Here is a 20,742-nt window from a genome sequence, read left to right as displayed (position 1 = left end):
AGGATAGGGGATTGGGTAGTATAGAGGATAGGATAGGATAGAGGATAGGATAGGATAGAGGATAGGATAGGCTAGAGGATAGGATAGAGAATAGGATAGGATAGAGGATAGGATAGGATAGATGATATTATAGGATAGAGGATAGGATAGGATAGAGGATAGGCTCGGATAGATGATAGGATAGGGGATTGGATAGAATAGAGGATAGGATAGGATAGAGGATAGGATAGGGGATTGGATAGGATAGAGGATAGGATAGGATAGAGGATAGGATAGAGAATAGGATAGGATAGGATAGGATAGAGGATAGGAACGGATAGAGGATAGGATAGGGTAGAGTATAGGATACAGAATAGGAGAGGATAGAGGATAGGATAGGATAGAGGATAGGATCGGATAGAGGATAAGATAGCATAGAGGATAGGATAGTATAGAGGATAGGATCGTTTAGAGGATAGGATACGATAGAGGATAGGATAGAGGATAGGATCGAGGATTGGATAGGATAGAGGATAGGATACGATAGAGGATAGGATAGGGTAGAGTATAGGATACAGAATAGGATAGGATAGTGGATAGGATAGGATAAAGGATAGGATCGGATAGAGGATAAGATAGCATAGAGGATAGGATCGTATAGAGGATAGGATAGGGGATTGGGTAGTATAGAGGATAGGATAGGATAGAGGATAGGATAGGATAGAGGATAGGATAGGCTAGAGGATAGGATAGAGAATAGGATAGGATAGAGGATAGGATAGGATAGATGATAGGATCGGATAGAGGATAGGATACGATAGAGGATAGGATAGGGTAGAGTATAGGATACAGAATAGGATAGGATAGAGGATAGGATAGGATAAAGGATATGATAGCATAGAGGATAGGATAGTATAGAGGAGAGGATCGTTTAGAGGATAGGATACGATAGAGGATAGGATAGATGATAGGATCGAGGATTGGATAGGATAGAGGATAGGATACGATAGAGGATAGGATAGGGTAGAGTATAGGATACAGAATAGGATAGGATAGAGGATAGGATAGGATGAAGGATAGGATCGGATAGAGGATAAGATAGCATAGAGGATAGGATCGTATAGAGGATAGGATAGGGGATTGGGTAGTATAGAAGGGAGGATAGGATAGAGGATAGGATATAGTAGAGGATAGGATAGAGAATAGTATACGATAGAGGATAGGACAGGATAGAGGATAGGATAGGGGACTGGATAGGATAGAGGATAGGATAGGATAGAGGAGAGGATGGGGTAGAGGATAGGATAGGATAGATTATAGGATAGGATAGAGGATAGGATAGGGTAGAGTATAGGATACAGAATAGAGGATAGGATCGGATAGAGGATAGGATAGGGTAGAGGATAGGATAGAGAATAGGATAGGATAGGATAGAGGATAGGATCGGATAGAGGATAGGATAGAGAATAGGATAGGATAGGATAGGATAGAGGATAGGAACGGATAGAGGATAGGATAGGGTAGAGTATAGGATACAGAATAGGAGAGGATAGAGAATAGGATAGGATAGAGGATAGGATCGGATAGAGGATAAGATAGCATAGAGGATAGGATAGTATAGAGGATAGGATCGTTTAGAGGATAGGATACGATAGAGGATAGGATAGAGGATAGGATCGAGGATTGGATAGGATAGAGGATAGGATACGATAGAGGATAGGATAGGGTAGAGTATAGGATACAGAATCGGATAGGATAGTGGATAGGATAGGATAAAGGATAGGATCGGATAGAGGATAAGATAGCATAGAGGATAGGATGGTAAAGAGGATAGGATAGGGGATTGGGTAGTATAGAGGATAGGATAGGATAGAGGATAGGATAGGATAGAGGATAGGATAGGCTAGAGGATAGGATAGAGAATAGGATAGGATAGAGGATAGGATAGGATAGATGATATTATAGGATAGAGGATAGGATAGGATAGAGGATAGGCTCGGATAGATGATAGGATAGGGGATTGGATAGAATAGAGGATAGGATAGGATAGAGGATAGGATAGGGGATTGGATAGGATAGAGGATAGGATAGGATAGAGGATAGGATAGAGAATAGGATAGGATAGGATAGGATAGAGGATAGGAACGGATAGAGGATAGGATAGGGTAGAGTATAGGATACAGAATAGGAGAGGATAGAGGATAGGATAGGATAGAGGATAGGATCGGATAGAGGATAAGATAGCATAGAGGATAGGATAGTATAGAGGATAGGATCGTTTAGAGGATAGGATACGATAGAGGATAGGATAGAGGATAGGATCGAGGATTGGATAGGATAGAGGATAGGATACGATAGAGGATAGGATAGGGTAGAGTATAGGATACAGAATAGGATAGGATAGTGGATAGGATAGGATAAAGGATAGGATCGGATAGAGGATAAGATAGCATAGAGGATAGGATCGTATAGAGGATAGGATAGGGGATTGGGTAGTATAGAGGATAGGATAGGATAGAGGATAGGATAGGATAGAGGATAGGATAGGCTAGAGGATAGGATAGAGAATAGGATAGGATAGAGGATAGGATAGGATAGATGATAGGATCGGATAGAGGATAGGATACGATAGAGGATAGGATAGGGTAGAGTATAGGATACAGAATAGGATAGGATAGAGGATAGGATAGGATAAAGGATATGATAGCATAGAGGATAGGATAGTATAGAGGAGAGGATCGTTTAGAGGATAGGATACGATAGAGGATAGGATAGATGATAGGATCGAGGATTGGATAGGATAGAGGATAGGATACGATAGAGGATAGGATAGCGTAGAGTATAGGATACAGAATAGGATAGGATAGAGGATAGGATAGGATGAAGGATAGGATCGGATAGAGAATAAGATAGCATAGAGGATAGGATCGTATAGAGGACAGGATAGGGGATTGGGTAGTATAGAAGGGAGGATAGGATAGAGGATAGGATATAGTAGAGGATAGGATAGAGAATAGTATACGATAGAGGATAGGACAGGATAGAGGATAGGATAGGGGATTGGATAGGATAGAGGATAGGATAGGATAAAGTATATGATCGGATAGAGGATAAGATAGCATAGAGGATAGGATCGTATAGAGGATAGGATAGGTGATTGGATAGGATAGAGGATAGGATAGTTTTGAGGATAGGATAGGATAGTGGATAGGATAGGATAGAGCAGACGATAGAGGATAGGATAGAGAATATGATAGGATAGATGATAGTATAGGATGGAGGATAGGATAGGATAGGGTAGAGGATAGGATAGGATAGGATAGAGGATAGGATAGGATAGATGATAGTATAGGATGGAGGATAGGATAGGATAGAGGATAGGATCGGATAGAGGATAGGTTACGATAGAGGATAGTATAGCATAGAGGATAGGATAGGATAGAGAATAGTATAGGATAGATGACATTAAAAGAAAGAGGATAGGATAGGATAGAGGATAGGATCGTATAGAGGATAGGATAGGTGATTGGATAGGATAGAGGATAGGATACGGTAGAGGATAGGATAGAGGATAGGATAGGATAGAGGATAGGATCGGATAGAGGATAGGATAGGGGATTGGATAGGATAGAGGATAGGATAGGATAGGGGATAGGATAGGATAGAGAATAGTATAGGATAGATGATATTAAAAGATAGAGGATAGGATAGGATAGAGGATTGGATCGTATAGAGGATTGGATAGGTGATTGGATAGGATAGAGGATTGGATACGGTAGAGGATAGGATAGAGGATAGGATAGGATAGAGGATAGGATAGGGGATTGGATAGTATAGAGGATAGGATAGGATAGAGGATAGGATAGGGGATTGGATAGTATAGAGGATAGGATAGGATAGAGGATAGGATAGGATAGAGGATAGGATAGGATAGAGGATAGGATAGGATAGAGGATCGGGCAGAATAGAGGATAGGCTAGGGGATTGGATAGGATAGAGGACATGATACGATACGACATGAGGATAGGATAGGGTAGAGGATAGGATAGGATATAGGATAGGATAGGGGATTGGGTAGTATAGAGGAGAGGATAGGATAGAGGATAGGATAGGGTAGAGGATAGGATAGAGAATAGTATAGGATAGACGATAGGACAGGATAGAGGATAGGATAGGGGATTGGATAGGATAGAGGATAGGATAGGATAGAGGATAGGATAGGATACAGGATAGGATAGGGGATTGGATAGGATAGAGGATAGGATAGTATAGAGGATAGGATAGAGAATAGGATAGGATAGGATAGGATAGAGGATAGGATCGGATAGAGGATAGGATAGGGTAGAGTATAGGATACAGAATAGGAGAGGATAGAGGATAGGATAGGATAGAGGATAGGATCGGATAGAGGATAAGATAGCATAGAGGATAGGATAGTATAGAGGATAGGATCGTTTAGAGGATAGGATACGATAGAGGATAGGATAGAGGATAGGATCGAGGATTGGATAGGATAGAGGATAGGATACGATAGAGGATAGGATAGGGTAGAGTATAGGATACAGAATAGGATAGGATAGAGGATAGGATAGGATAAAGGATAGGATCGGATAGAGGATAAGATAGCATAGAGGATAGGATCGTATAGAGGATAGGATAGGGGATTGGGTAGTATAGAGGAGAGGATAGGATAGAGGATAGGATATAGTAGAGGATAGGATAGAGAATAGTATACGATAGAGGATAGGACAGGATAGAGGATAGGATAGGGGATTGGATAGGATAGAGGATAGGATAGGATAGAGGATAGGATAGGATAGAGGATAGGATAGGGTAGAGGATAGGATAGAGAATAGGATAGGATAGAGGATAGGATAGAATAGAGGATAGGATCGGATAGAGGATAGGATACGATAGAGGATAGGATAGGGTAGAGTATAGGATACAGAATAGGATAGGATAGAGGATAGGATAGGATAAAGGATATGATAGCATAGAGGATAGGATAGTATAGAGGAGAGGATCGTTTAGAGGATAGGATACGATAGAGGATAGGATAGATGATAGGATCGAGGATTGGATAGGATAGAGGATAGGATACGATAGAGGATAGGATAGGGTAGAGGATAGGATAGAGAATAGGATAGGATAGAGGATAGGATAGGATAGATGATAGGATCGGATAGAGGATAGGATAGAGGATAGGATAGGATAGAGGATAGGGTAGGGTAGAGTATAGGATACAGAATAGGATAGGATAGAGGATAGGATAGAGGATAGGATAGGATAGAGGATAGGATCGGATAGAGGATAGGATACGATAGAGGATAGTATAGGATAGAGGATAGGATAGGATAGAGAATAGTATAGGGTAAATGATATTATAGGATAGAGGATAGGATAGGGTAGAGGATAGGATAGAGAATAGGATAGGATAGAGGATAGGATAGTATAGAGGATAGGATCGGATAGAGGATAGGATACGATAGAGGATAGAATAGAGGATAGGATAGTGGATTGGATAGGATAGAGGATAGAATAGGATAGAGGATAGGATAGGGTAGAGGATAGGATCGGATAAAGGAGAGGATAGGGGATTGGATAGGATAGGGTAGAGTATAGGATACAGAATAGGATAGGGTAGAGGATAGGATAGGATAGAGGATAGGATAGGATAGAGGATAGGATACGATAGAGGATAGGATAGGGTAGAGTATAGGATACAGAATAGGATAGGATAGAGGATAGGATAGGATAAAGTATATGATCGGATAGAGGATAAGATAGCATAGAGGATAGGATCGTATAGAGGATAGGATAGATGATAGTATAGGATGGAGGATAGGATAGGGTAGAGGATAGGATAGAGAATAGGATAGGATAGAGGATAGGATAGGATAGAGGATAGGATAGGGGATTGGGTAGTATAGAGGAGAGGATAGGATACAGGATAGGATATAGTAGAGGATAGGATAGAGAATAGTATACGATAGAGGATAGGACAGGATAGAGGATAGGATAGGGGATTGGATAGGATAGAGGATAGGATAGGATAGAGGATAGGATAGGATAGAGGATAGGATAGGGTAGAGGATAGGATAGAGAATAGGATAGGATAGAGGATAGGATAGAATAGAGGATAGGATCTGATAGAGGATAGGATACGATAGAGGATAGGATAGGATAGAGGATAGGATAGGATAGAGGATAGGATAGGGTAGAGGATAGGATAGAGAATAGGATAGGATAGAGGATAGGATAGAATAGAGGATAGGATCTGATAGAGGATAGGATACGATAGAGGATAGGATAGGGTAGAGTATAGGATACAGAATAGGATAGGATAGAGGATAGGATAGGATAAAGGATATGATAGCATAGAGGATAGGATAGTATAGAGGAGAGGATCGTTTAGAGGATAGGATACGATAGAGGATAGGATAGATGATAGGATCGAGGATTGGATAGGATAGAGGATAGGATACGATAGAGGATAGGATAGGGTAGAGTATAGGATACAGAATAGGATAGGATAGAGGATAGGATAGGATGAAGGATAGGATCGGATAGAGGATAAGATAGCATAGAGGATAGGATCGTATAGAGGATAGGATAGGGGATTGGGTAGTATAGAAGGGAGGATAGGATAGAGGATAGGATATAGTAGAGGATAGGATAGAGAATAGTATACGATAGAGGATTGGACAGGATAGAGGATAGGATAGGGGACTGGATAGGATAGAGGATAGGATAGGATAGAGGATAGGATGGGGTAGAGGATAGGATAGGATAGATTATAGGATAGGATAGAGGATAGGATAGGGTAGAGTATAGGATACAGAATAGAGGATAGGATCGGATAGAGGATAGGATAGGGTAGAGGATAGGATAGAGAATAGGATAGGATAGGATAGAGGATAGGATCGGATAGAGGATAGGATAGGGTAGAGTATAGGATACAGAATAGGATAGGATAGAGGATAGGATACCATAGAGGATAGGATAGGATAGAGGATAGGATAGGGTAGACGATAGGATAGAGAATAGGATAGGATAGAGGATAGGATAGGATAGAGGATAGGATCGGATAGAGGATAGGATACGATAGAGGATAGGATAGGGTAGAGTATAGGATACAGAATAGGATAGGATAGAGGATAGGATAGGATAAAGTATATGATCGGATAGAGGATAAGATAGCATAGAGGATAGGATCGTATAGAGGATAGGATAGATGATAGTATAGGATGGAGGATAGGATAGGGTAGAGGATAGGATAGAGAATAGGATAGGATAGAGGATAGGATAGGATAGAGGATAGGATAGGGGATTGGGTAGTATAGAGGAGAGGATAGGATACAGGATAGGATATAGTAGAGGATAGGATAGAGAATAGTATACGATAGAAGATAGGACAGGATAGAGGATAGGATAGGGGATTGGATAGGATAGAGGATAGGATAGGATAGAGGATAGGATAGGATAGAGGATAGGATAGGGTAGAGGATAGGATAGAGAATAGGATAGGATAGAGGATAGGATAGAATAGAGGATAGGATCTGATAGAGGATAGGATACGATAGAGGATAGGATAGGATAGAGGATAGGATAGGATAGAGGATAGGATAGGGTAGAGGATAGGATAGAGAATAGGATAGGATAGAGGATAGGATAGAATAGAGGATAGGATCTGATAGAGGATAGGATACGATAGAGGATAGGATAGGGTAGAGTATAGGATACAGAATAGGATAGGATAGAGGATAGGATAGGATAAAGGATATGATAGCATAGAGGATAGGATAGTATAGAGGAGAGGATCGTTTAGAGGATAGGATACGATAGAGGATAGGATAGATGATAGGATCGAGGATTGGATAGGATAGAGGATAGGATACGATAGAGGATAGGATAGGGTAGAGTATAGGATACAGAATAGGATAGGATAGAGGATAGGATAGGATGAAGGATAGGATCGGATAGAGGATAAGATAGCATAGAGGATAGGATCGTATAGAGGATAGGATAGGGGATTGGGTAGTATAGAAGGGAGGATAGGATAGAGGATAGGATATAGTAGAGGATAGGATAGAGAATAGTATACGATAGAGGATAGGACAGGATAGAGGATAGGATAGGGGATTGGATAGGATAGAGGATAGGATAGGATAGAGGATAGGATAGGGTAGAGGATAGGATAGGATAGATTATAGGATAGGATAGAGGATAGGATAGGGTAGAGTATAGGATACAGAATAGGATAGGATAGAGGATAGGATCGGATAGAGGATAGGATAGGTGATTGGATAGGATAGAGGATAGGATAGGGTAGAGGATAGGATAGAGAATAGGATAGGATAGAGGATATGATAGGATAGAGGATAGGATAGGATAAAGGATATGATAGCATAGAGGATAGGATAGTATAGAGGAGAGGATCGTTTAGAGGATAGGATACGATAGAGGATAGGATAGATGATAGGATCGAGGATTGGATAGGATAGAGGATAGGATACGATAGAGGATAGGATAGCGTAGAGTATAGGATACAGAATAGGATAGGATAGAGGATAGGATAGGATGAAGGATAGGATCGGATAGAGGATAAGATAGCATAGAGGATAGGATCGTATAGAGGATAGGATAGGGGATTGGGTAGTATAGAGGATAGGATAGGATAGAGGATAGGATAGGATAGAGGATAGGATAGGCTAGAGGATAGGATAGAGAATAGGATAGGATAGAGGATAGGATAGGATAGATGATAGGATCAGATAGAGGATAAGATAGCATAGAGGATAGGATCGTATAGAGGACAGGATAGAGGATAGGATAGGGGATTGGATAGGATAGAGGATAGGATAGGATAGAGGATAGGATAGGATAGAGGATAGGATAGGGTAGAGGATAGGATAGAGAATAGGATAGGATAGAGGATAGGATAGAATAGAGGATAGGATCTGATAGAGGATAGGATACGATAGAGGATAGGATAGGATAGAGGATAGGATAGGATAGAGGATAGGATAGGGTAGAGGATAGGATAGAGAATAGGATAGGATAGAGGATAGGATAGAATAGAGGATAGGATCTGATAGAGGATAGGATACGATAGAGGATAGGATAGGGTAGAGTATAGGATACAGAATAGGATAGGATAGAGGATAGGATAGGATAAAGGATATGATAGCATAGAGGATAGGATAGTATAGAGGAGAGGATCGTTTAGAGGATAGGATACGATAGAGGATAGGATAGATGATAGGATCGAGGATTGGATAGGATAGAGGATAGGATACGATAGAGGATAGGATAGGGTAGAGTATAGGATACAGAATAGGATAGGATAGAGGATAGGATAGGATGAAGGATAGGATCGGATAGAGGATAAGATAGCATAGAGGATAGGATCGTATAGAGGATAGGATAGGGGATTGGGTAGTATAGAAGGGAGGATAGGATAGAGGATAGGATATAGTAGAGGATAGGATAGAGAATAGTATACGATAGAGGATAGGACAGGATAGAGGATAGGATAGGGGACTGGATAGGATAGAGGATAGGATAGGATAGAGGATAGGATGGGGTAGAGGATAGGATAGGATAGATTATAGGATAGGATAGAGGATAGGATAGGGTAGAGTATAGGATACAGAATAGAGGATAGGATCGGATAGAGGATAGGATAGGGTAGAGGATAGGATAGAGAATAGGATAGGATAGGATAGAGGATAGGATCGGATAGAGGATAGGATAGGGTAGAGTATAGGATACAGAATAGGATAGGATAGAGGATAGGATACCATAGAGGATAGGATAGGATAGAGGATAGGATAGGGTAGACGATAGGATAGAGAATAGGATAGGATAGAGGATAGGATAGGATAGAGGATAGGATCGGATAGAGGATAGGATACGATAGAGGATAGGATAGGGTAGAGTATAGGATACAGAATAGGATAGGATAGAGGATAGGATAGGATAAAGTATATGATCGGATAGAGGATAAGATAGCATAGAGGATAGGATCGTATAGAGGATAGGATAGATGATAGTATAGGATGGAGGATAGGATAGGGTAGAGGATAGGATAGAGAATAGGATAGGATAGAGGATAGGATAGGATAGAGGATAGGATAGGGGATTGGGTAGTATAGAGGAGAGGATAGGATACAGGATAGGATATAGTAGAGGATAGGATAGAGAATAGTATACGATAGAAGATAGGACAGGATAGAGGATAGGATAGGGGATTGGATAGGATAGAGGATAGGATAGGATAGAGGATAGGATAGGATAGAGGATAGGATAGGGTAGAGGATAGGATAGAGAATAGGATAGGATAGAGGATAGGATAGAATAGAGGATAGGATCTGATAGAGGATAGGATACGATAGAGGATAGGATAGGATAGAGGATAGGATAGGATAGAGGATAGGATAGGGTAGAGGATAGGATAGAGAATAGGATAGGATAGAGGATAGGATAGAATAGAGGATAGGATCTGATAGAGGATAGGATACGATAGAGGATAGGATAGGGTAGAGTATAGGATACAGAATAGGATAGGATAGAGGATAGGATAGGATAAAGGATATGATAGCATAGAGGATAGGATAGTATAGAGGAGAGGATCGTTTAGAGGATAGGATACGATAGAGGATAGGATAGATGATAGGATCGAGGATTGGATAGGATAGAGGATAGGATACGATAGAGGATAGGATAGGGTAGAGTATAGGATACAGAATAGGATAGGATAGAGGATAGGATAGGATGAAGGATAGGATCGGATAGAGGATAAGATAGCATAGAGGATAGGATCGTATAGAGGATAGGATAGGGGATTGGGTAGTATAGAAGGGAGGATAGGATAGAGGATAGGATATAGTAGAGGATAGGATAGAGAATAGTATACGATAGAGGATAGGACAGGATAGAGGATAGGATAGGGGATTGGATAGGATAGAGGATAGGATAGGATAGAGGATAGGATAGGGTAGAGGATAGGATAGGATAGAGGATAGGATAGGATAGAGGATAGGATACAGAATAGGATAGGATAGAGGATAGGATCGGATAGAGGATAGGATAGGTGATTGGATAGGATAGAGGATAGGATAGGGTAGAGGATAGGATAGAGAATAGGATAGGATAGAGGATATGATAGGATAGAGGATAGGATAGGATAAAGGATATGATAGCATACAGGATAGGATAGTATAGAGGAGAGGATCGTTTAGAGGATAGGATACGATAGAGGATAGGATAGATGATAGGATCGAGGATTGGATAGGATAGAGGATAGGATACGATAGAGTATAGGATAGCGTAGAGTATAGGATACAGAATAGGATAGGATAGAGGATAGGATAGGATGAAGGATAGGATCGGATAGAGGATAAGATAGCATAGAGGATAGGATCGTATAGAGGATAGGATAGGGGATTGGGTAGTATAGAGGATAGGATAGGATAGAGGATAGGATAGGATAGAGGATAGGATAGGCTAGAGGATAGGATAGAGAATAGGATAGGATAGAGGATAGGATAGGATAGATGATAGGATCGGATAGAGGATAAGATAGCATAGAGGATAGGATCGTATAGAGGACAGGATAGGGGATTGGGTAGTATAGAAGGGAGGATAGGATAGAGGATAGGATATAGTAGAGGATAGGATAGAGAATAGTATACGATAGAGGATAGGACAGGATAGAGGATAGGATAGGGGATTGGATAGGATAGAGGATAGGATAGGATAGAGGATAGGATCGGATAGAGGATAGGATAGGGGATTGGATAGGATAGAGGATAGGATAGGATAGGAGATAGGATAGGATAGAGAATAGTATAGGATAGATGATATTAAAAGATAGAGGATAGGATAGGATAGAGGATAGGATAGGGGATTGGATAGGATAGAGGATAGGATAGAATAGAGGATAGGATAGGATACAGGATAGGATAGGGGATTGGATAGGATAGAGGATAGGATAGTATAGAGGATAGGATAGAGAATAGGATAGGATAGGATAGGATAGAGGATAGGATCGGATAGAGGATAGGATAGGGTAGAGTATAGGATACAGAATAGGAGAGGATAGAGGATAGGATAGGATAGAGGATAGGATCGGATAGAGGATAAGATAGCATAGAGGATAGGATAGTATAGAGGATAGGATCGTTTAGAGGATAGGATACGATAGAGGATAGGATAGAGGATAGGATCGAGGATTGGATAGGATAGAGGATAGGATACGATAGAGGATAGGATAGGGTAGAGTATAGGATACAGAATAGGATAGGATAGAGGATAGGATAGGATAAAGGATAGGATCGGATAGAGGATAAGATAGCATAGAGGATAGGATCGTATAGAGGATAGGATAGGGGATTGGGTAGTATAGAGGAGAGGATAGGATAGAGGATAGGATATAGTAGAGGATAGGATAGAGAATAGTATACGATAGAGGATAGGACAGGATAGAGGATAGGATAGGGGATTGGATAGGATAGAGGATAGGATAGGATAGAGGATAGGATAGGGTAGAGGATAGGATAGGATAGAGGATAGGATAGGATAGAGGATAGGATACAGAATAGGATAGGATAGAGGATAGGATCGGATAGAGGATAGGATAGGTGATTGGATAGGATAGAGGATAGGATAGGGTAGAGGATAGGATAGAGAATAGGATAGGATAGAGGATATGATAGGATAGAGGATAGGATAGGATAAAGGATATGATAGCATACAGGATAGGATAGTATAGAGGAGAGGATCGTTTAGAGGATAGGATACGATAGAGGATAGGATAGATGATAGGATCGAGGATTGGATAGGATAGAGGATAGGATACGATAGAGTATAGGATAGCGTAGAGTATAGGATACAGAATAGGATAGGATAGAGGATAGGATAGGATGAAGGATAGGATCGGATAGAGGATAAGATAGCATAGAGGATAGGATCGTATAGAGGATAGGATAGGGGATTGGGTAGTATAGAGGATAGGATAGGATAGAGGATAGGATAGGATAGAGGATAGGATAGGCTAGAGGATAGGATAGAGAATAGGATAGGATAGAGGATAGGATAGGATAGATGATAGGATCGGATAGAGGATAAGATAGCATAGAGGATAGGATCGTATAGAGGACAGGATAGGGGATTGGGTAGTATAGAAGGGAGGATAGGATAGAGGATAGGATATAGTAGAGGATAGGATAGAGAATAGTATACGATAGAGGATAGGACAGGATAGAGGATAGGATAGGGGATTGGATAGGATAGAGGATAGGATAGGATAGAGGATAGGATCGGATAGAGGATAGGATAGGGGATTGGATAGGATAGAGGATAGGATAGGATAGGAGATAGGATAGGATAGAGAATAGTATAGGATAGATGATATTAAAAGATAGAGGATAGGATAGGATAGAGGATAGGATAGGGGATTGGATAGGATAGAGGATAGGATAGAATAGAGGATAGGATAGGATACAGGATAGGATAGGGGATTGGATAGGATAGAGGATAGGATAGTATAGAGGATAGGATAGAGAATAGGATAGGATAGGATAGGATAGAGGATAGGATCGGATAGAGGATAGGATAGGGTAGAGTATAGGATACAGAATAGGAGAGGATAGAGGATAGGATAGGATAGAGGATAGGATCGGATAGAGGATAAGATAGCATAGAGGATAGGATCGTATAGAGGATAGGATAGGGGATTGGGTAGTATAGAAGGGAGGATAGGATAGAGGATAGGATATAGTAGAGGATAGGATAGAGAATAGTATACGATAGAGGATAGGACAGGATAGAGGATAGGATAGGGGATTGGATAGGATAGAGGATAGGATAGGATAGAGGATAGGATAGGGTAGAGGATAGGATAGGATAGAGGATAGGATAGGATAGAGGATAGGATACAGAATAGGATAGGATAGAGGATAGGATCGGATAGAGGATAGGATAGGTGATTGGATAGGATAGAGGATAGGATAGGGTAGAGGATAGGATAGAGAATAGGATAGGATAGAGGATATGATAGGATAGAGGATAGGATAGGATAAAGGATATGATAGCATACAGGATAGGATAGTATAGAGGAGAGGATCGTTTAGAGGATAGGATACGATAGAGGATAGGATAGATGATAGGATCGAGGATTGGATAGGATAGAGGATAGGATACGATAGAGTATAGGATAGCGTAGAGTATAGGATACAGAATAGGATAGGATAGAGGATAGGATAGGATGAAGGATAGGATCGGATAGAGGATAAGATAGCATAGAGGATAGGATCGTATAGAGGATAGGATAGGGGATTGGGTAGTATAGAGGATAGGATAGGATAGAGGATAGGATAGGATAGAGGATAGGATAGGCTAGAGGATAGGATAGAGAATAGGATAGGATAGAGGATAGGATAGGATAGATGATAGGATCGGATAGAGGATAAGATAGCATAGAGGATAGGATCGTATAGAGGACAGGATAGGGGATTGGGTAGTATAGAAGGGAGGATAGGATAGAGGATAGGATATAGTAGAGGATAGGATAGAGAATAGTATACGATAGAGGATAGGACAGGATAGAGGATAGGATAGGGGATTGGATAGGATAGAGGATAGGATAGGATAGAGGATAGGATCGGATAGAGGATAGGATAGGGGATTGGATAGGATAGAGGATAGGATAGGATAGGAGATAGGATAGGATAGAGAATAGTATAGGATAGATGATATTAAAAGATAGAGGATAGGATAGGATAGAGGATAGGATAGGGGATTGGATAGGATAGAGGATAGGATAGAATAGAGGATAGGATAGGATACAGGATAGGATAGGGGATTGGATAGGATAGAGGATAGGATAGTATAGAGGATAGGATAGAGAATAGGATAGGATAGGATAGGATAGAGGATAGGATCGGATAGAGGATAGGATAGGGTAGAGTATAGGATACAGAATAGGAGAGGATAGAGGATAGGATAGGATAGAGGATAGGATCGGATAGAGGATAAGATAGCATAGAGGATAGGATAGTATAGAGGATAGGATCGTTTAGAGGATAGGATACGATAGAGGATAGGATAGAGGATAGGATCGAGGATTGGATAGGATAGAGGATAGGATACGATAGAGGATAGGATAGGGTAGAGTATAGGATACAGAATAGGATAGGATAGAGGATAGGATAGGATAAAGGATAGGATCGGATAGAGGATAAGATAGCATAGAGGATAGGATCGTATAGAGGATAGGATAGGGGATTGGGTAGTATAGAGGAGAGGATAGGATAGAGGATAGGATATAGTAGAGGATAGGATAGAGAATAGTATACGATAGAGGATAGGACAGGATAGAGGATAGGATAGGGGATTGGATAGGATAGAGGATAGGATAGGATAGAGGATAGGATAGGATAGAGGATAGGATAGGATAGATTATAGGATAGGATAGAGGATAGGATAGGGTAGAGTATAGGATACAGAATAGGATAGGATAGAGGATAGGATCGGATAGAGGATAGGATAGGTGATTGGATAGGATAGAGGATAGGATAGGGTAGAGGATAGGATAGAGAATAGGATAGGATAGAGGATATGATAGGATAGAGGATAGAATAGGATAAAGGATATGATAGCATAGAGGATAGGATAGTATAGAGGAGAGGATCGTTTAGAGGATAGGATACGATAGAGGATAGGATAGATGATAGGATCGAGGATTGGATAGGATAGAGGATAGGATACGATAGAGGATAGGATAGGGTAGAGTATAGGATACAGAATAGGATAGGATAGAGGATAGGATAGGATAAAGGATAGGATCGGATAGAGGATAAGATAGCATAGAGGATAGGATAGTATAGAGGATAGGATCGTTTAGAGGATAGGATACGATAGAGGATAGGATAGAGGATAGGATCGAGGATTGGATAGGATAGAGGATAGGATACGATAGAGGATAGGATAGGGTAGAGTATAGGATACAGAATAGGATAGGATAGTGGATAGGATAGGATAAAGGATAGGATCGGATAGAGGATAAGATAGCATAGAGGATAGGATCGTATAGAGGATAGGATCGGATAGAGGATAGGATACGATAGAGGATAGTATAGGATAGAGGATAGGATAGGATAGAGAATAGTATAGGGTAAATGATATTATAGAATAGAGGATTGGAGAGGGTAGAGGATAGGATAGAGAATAGGATAGGATAGAGCATAGGATAGTATAGAGGATAGGATCGGATAGAGGATAGGATACGATAGAGGATAGAATAGAGGATAGGATAGTGGATTGGATAGGATAGAGGATAGAATAGGATAGAGGATAGGATAGGGTAGAGGATAGGATCGGATAAAGGAGAGGATAGGGGATTGGATAGGATAGGGTAGAGTATAGGATACAGAATAGGATAGGGTAGAGGATAGGATAGGATAGAGGATAGGATAGGATAGAGGATAGGATAGGGTAGAGGATAGCATCGGATAGAGGATAGGTTCGGGGATTGGATAGGATAGAGGATAGGATAGGATAGAGGATATGATAGGGTAGAGGATACGATAGTATAGAGGATAGGATCGGATAGAGGATAGGATACGATAGAGGATAGGATACGATAGAGGATAGTATAGGATAGAGGATAGGATAGGATAGAGAATAGTATAGGATAGATGATAGGATAGGGTAGAGGATAGGATAGGATAGATTACAGGATAGGATAGAGTATAGGATAGGGTAGAGTATAGGATACAGAATAGGATAGGATAGAGGATAGGATAGGTGATTGGATAGGATAGAGGATAGGATAAGGTAGAGGATAGGATAGAGAATAGGATAGGATAGGATAGAGGATAGGATCGGATAGAGGATAGGATAGGGTAGAGTATATTATACAGAATAGGATAGGATAGAGAATAGGATAGGATAGGATAGGATAGAGGATAGGAACTGATAGAGGATAGGATAGGGTAGAGTATAGGATACAGAATAGGAGAGGATAGAGGATAGGATAGGATAGAGGATAGGATCGGATAGAGGATAAGATAGCATAGAGGATAGGATAGTATAGAGGATAGGATCGTTTAGAGGATAGGATACGATAGAGGATAGGATAGAGGATAGGATCGAGGATTGGATAGGATAGAGGATAGGATACGATAGAGGATAGGATAGGGTAGAGTATAGGATACAGAATAGGATAGGATAGTGGATAGGATAGGATAAAGGATAGGATCGGATAGAGGATAAGATAGCATAGAGGATAGGATCGTATAGAGGATAGGATCGGATAGAGGATAGGATACGATAGAGGATAGTATAGGATAGAGGATAGGATAGGATAGAGAATAGTATAGGGTAAATGATATTATAGGATAGAGGATAGGAGAGGGTAGAGGATAGGATAGAGAATAGGATAGGATAGAGCATAGGATAGTATAGAGGATAGGATCGGATAGAGGATAGGATACGATAGAGGATAGAATAGAGGATAGGATAGTGGATTGGATAGGATAGAGGATAGAATAGGATAGAGGATAGGATAGGGTAGAGGAAAGGATCGGATAAAGGAGAGGATAGGGGATTGGATAGGATAGGGTAGAGTATAGGATACAGAATAGGATAGGGTAGAGGATAGGATAGGGTAGAGGATAGGATAGAGAATAGGATAGGATAGAGGATAGGATAGGATAGAGGATAGGATCGGATAAAGGAGAGGATAGGGGATTGGATAGGATAGGGTAGAGTATAGGATACAGAATAGGATAGGGTAGAGGATAGGATAGGATAGAGGATAGGATAGGATAGAGGATAGGATAGGGTAGAGGATAGCATCGGATAGAGGATAGGTTCGGGGATTGGATAGGATAGAGGATAGGATAGGATAGAGGATATGATAGGGTAGAGGATACGATAGTATAGAGGATAGGATCGGATAGAGGATAGGATACGATAGAGGATAGGATACGATAGAGGATAGTATAGGATAGAGGATAGGATAGGATAGAGAATAGTATAGGATAGATGATAGGATAGGGTAGAGGATAGGATAGGATAGATTACAGGATAGGATAGAGTATAGGATAGGGTAGAGTATAGGATACAGAATAGGATAGGATAGAGGATAGGATAGGTGATTGGATAGGATAGAGGATAGGATAAGGTAGAGGATAGGATAGAGAATAGGATAGGATAGGATAGAGGATAGGATCGGATAGAGGATAGGATAGGGTAGAGTATATTATACAGAATAGGATAGGATAGAGAATAGGATAGGATAGGATAGGATAGAGGATAGGAACTGATAGAGGATAGGATAGGGTAGAGTATAGGATACAGAATAGGAGAGGATAGAGGATAGGATAGGATAGAGGATAGGATCGGATAGAGGATAAGATAGCATAGAGGATAGGATAGTATAGAGGATAGGATCGTTTAGAGGATAGGATACGATAGAGGATAGGATAGAGGATAGGATCGAGGATTGGGTAGGATAGAGGATAGGATACGATAGAGGATAGGATAGGGTAGAGTATAGGATACAGAATAGGATAGGATAGTGGATAGGATAGGATAAAGGATAGGATCGGATAGAGGATAAGATAGCATAGAGGATAGGATCGTATAGAGGATAGGATCGGATAGAGGATAGGATACGATAGAGGATAGTATAGGATAGAGGATAGGATAGGATAGAGAATAGTATAGGGTAAATGATATTATAGGATAGAGGATAGGAGAGGGTAGAGGATAGGATAGAGAATAGGATAGGATAGAGCATAGGATAGTATAGAGGATAGGATCGGATAGAGGATAGGATACGATAGAGGATAGAATAGAGGATAGGATAGTGGATTGGATAGGATAGAGGATAGAATAGGATAGAGGATAGGATAGGGTAGAGGATAGGATCGGATAAAGGAGAGGATAGGGGATTGGATAGGATAGGGTAGAGTATAGGATACAGAATAGGATAGGGTAGAGGATAGGATAGGGTAGAGGATAGGATAGAGAATAGGATAGGATAGAGGATAGGATAGGATAGAGGATAGGATCGGATAAAGGATAGGATAGGGGATTGGATAGGATAGAGGATAGGATAGGATAGAGGATAGGATAGGGTAGAGGATAGGATAGGATAGAGGATAGGATAGGATAGAGGATAGGATAGGGTAGAGGATAAGATCGCATAGAGGATAGGTTAGGGGATTGGATAGGATAGAGGATAGGATAGGATGGAGGATAGGATAGGTGGTTGGGGTAGGATATAGGATAGGATATTATTGAGGATAGGATAGGATAGTGGATTGGATAGGATAGAGCAGACGATAGAGGATAGGATAGAGAATTGGATAGGATAGATGATAGTATAGGATGGAGGATAGGATAGGGTAGAGGATAGGATAGAGAATAGGATAGGATAGAGGATAGGATAGGATAGATGATAGGATCGGATAGAGGATAGGATAGAGGATAGGATAGGATAGAGGATAGGGTAGGGTAGAGTATAGGATACAGAATAGGATAGGATAGAGGATAGGATAGAGGATAGGATAGGATAGAGGATAGGATCGGATAGAGGATAGGATACGATAGAGGATAGTATAGGATAGAGGATAGGATAGGATAGAGAATAGTATAGGGTAAATGATATTATAGGATAGAGGATAGGATAGGGTAGAGGATAGGATAGAGAATAGGATAGGGTAGAGTATAGGATACAGAATAGGATAGGATAGTGGATAGGATAGGATAAAGGATAGGATCGGATAGAGGATAAGATAGCATAGAGGATAGGATCGTATAGAGGATAGGATCGGATAGAGGATAGGATACGATAGAGGATAGTATAGGATAGAGGATAGGATAGGATAGAGAATAGTATAGGGTAAATGATATTATAGGATAGAGGATAGGAGAGGGTAGAGGATAGGATAGAGAATAGGATAGGATAGAGGATAGGATAGTATAGAGGATAGGATCGGATAGAGGATAGGATACGATAGAGGATAGAATAGAGGATAGGATAGTGGATTGGATAGGATAGAGGATAGAATAGGATAGAGGATAGGATAGGGTAGAGGATAGGATCGGATAAAGGAGAGGATAGGGGATTGGATAGGATAGGGTAGAGTATAGGATACAGAATAGGATAGGGTAGAGGATAGGATAGAGGATAGGATAGGATAGAGGATAGGATCGGATAAAGGATAGGATAGGGGATTGGATAGGATAGAGGATAGGATAGGATAGAGGATAGGATAGGGTAGAGGATAGGATAGGATAGAGGATAGGATAGGATAGAGGATAGGATAGGGTAGAGGATAGGATCGCATAGAGGATAGGTTAGGGGATTGGATAGGATAGAGGATAGGATAGGATGGAGGATAGGATAGGTGGTTGGGGTAGGATATAGGATAGGATATTATTGAGGATAGGATAGGATAGTGGATTGGATAGGATAGAGCAGACGATAGAGGATAGGATAGAGAATTGGATAGGATAGATGATAGTATAGGATGGAGGATAGGATAGGGTAGAGGATAGGATAGAGAATAGGATAGGATAGAGGATAGGATAGGATAGAGGATAGGATCGGATAGAGGATAGGATAGAGGATAGGATAGGATAGAGGATAGGGTAGGGTAGAGTATAGGATACAGAATAGGATAGGATAGAGGATAGGATAGAGGATAGGATAGGATAGAGGATAGGATCGGATAGAGGATAGGATAC

The sequence above is a fragment of the Halictus rubicundus genome, unplaced genomic scaffold, assembly GCF_050948215.1.
Source record: "Halictus rubicundus isolate RS-2024b unplaced genomic scaffold, iyHalRubi1_principal scaffold0039, whole genome shotgun sequence".
Lineage (NCBI taxonomy): Eukaryota > Metazoa > Arthropoda > Insecta > Hymenoptera > Halictidae > Halictus > Halictus rubicundus.
The sequence above is the reverse complement of the archived record's forward strand: the minus strand, read 5'-3'. Positions refer to the sequence as shown.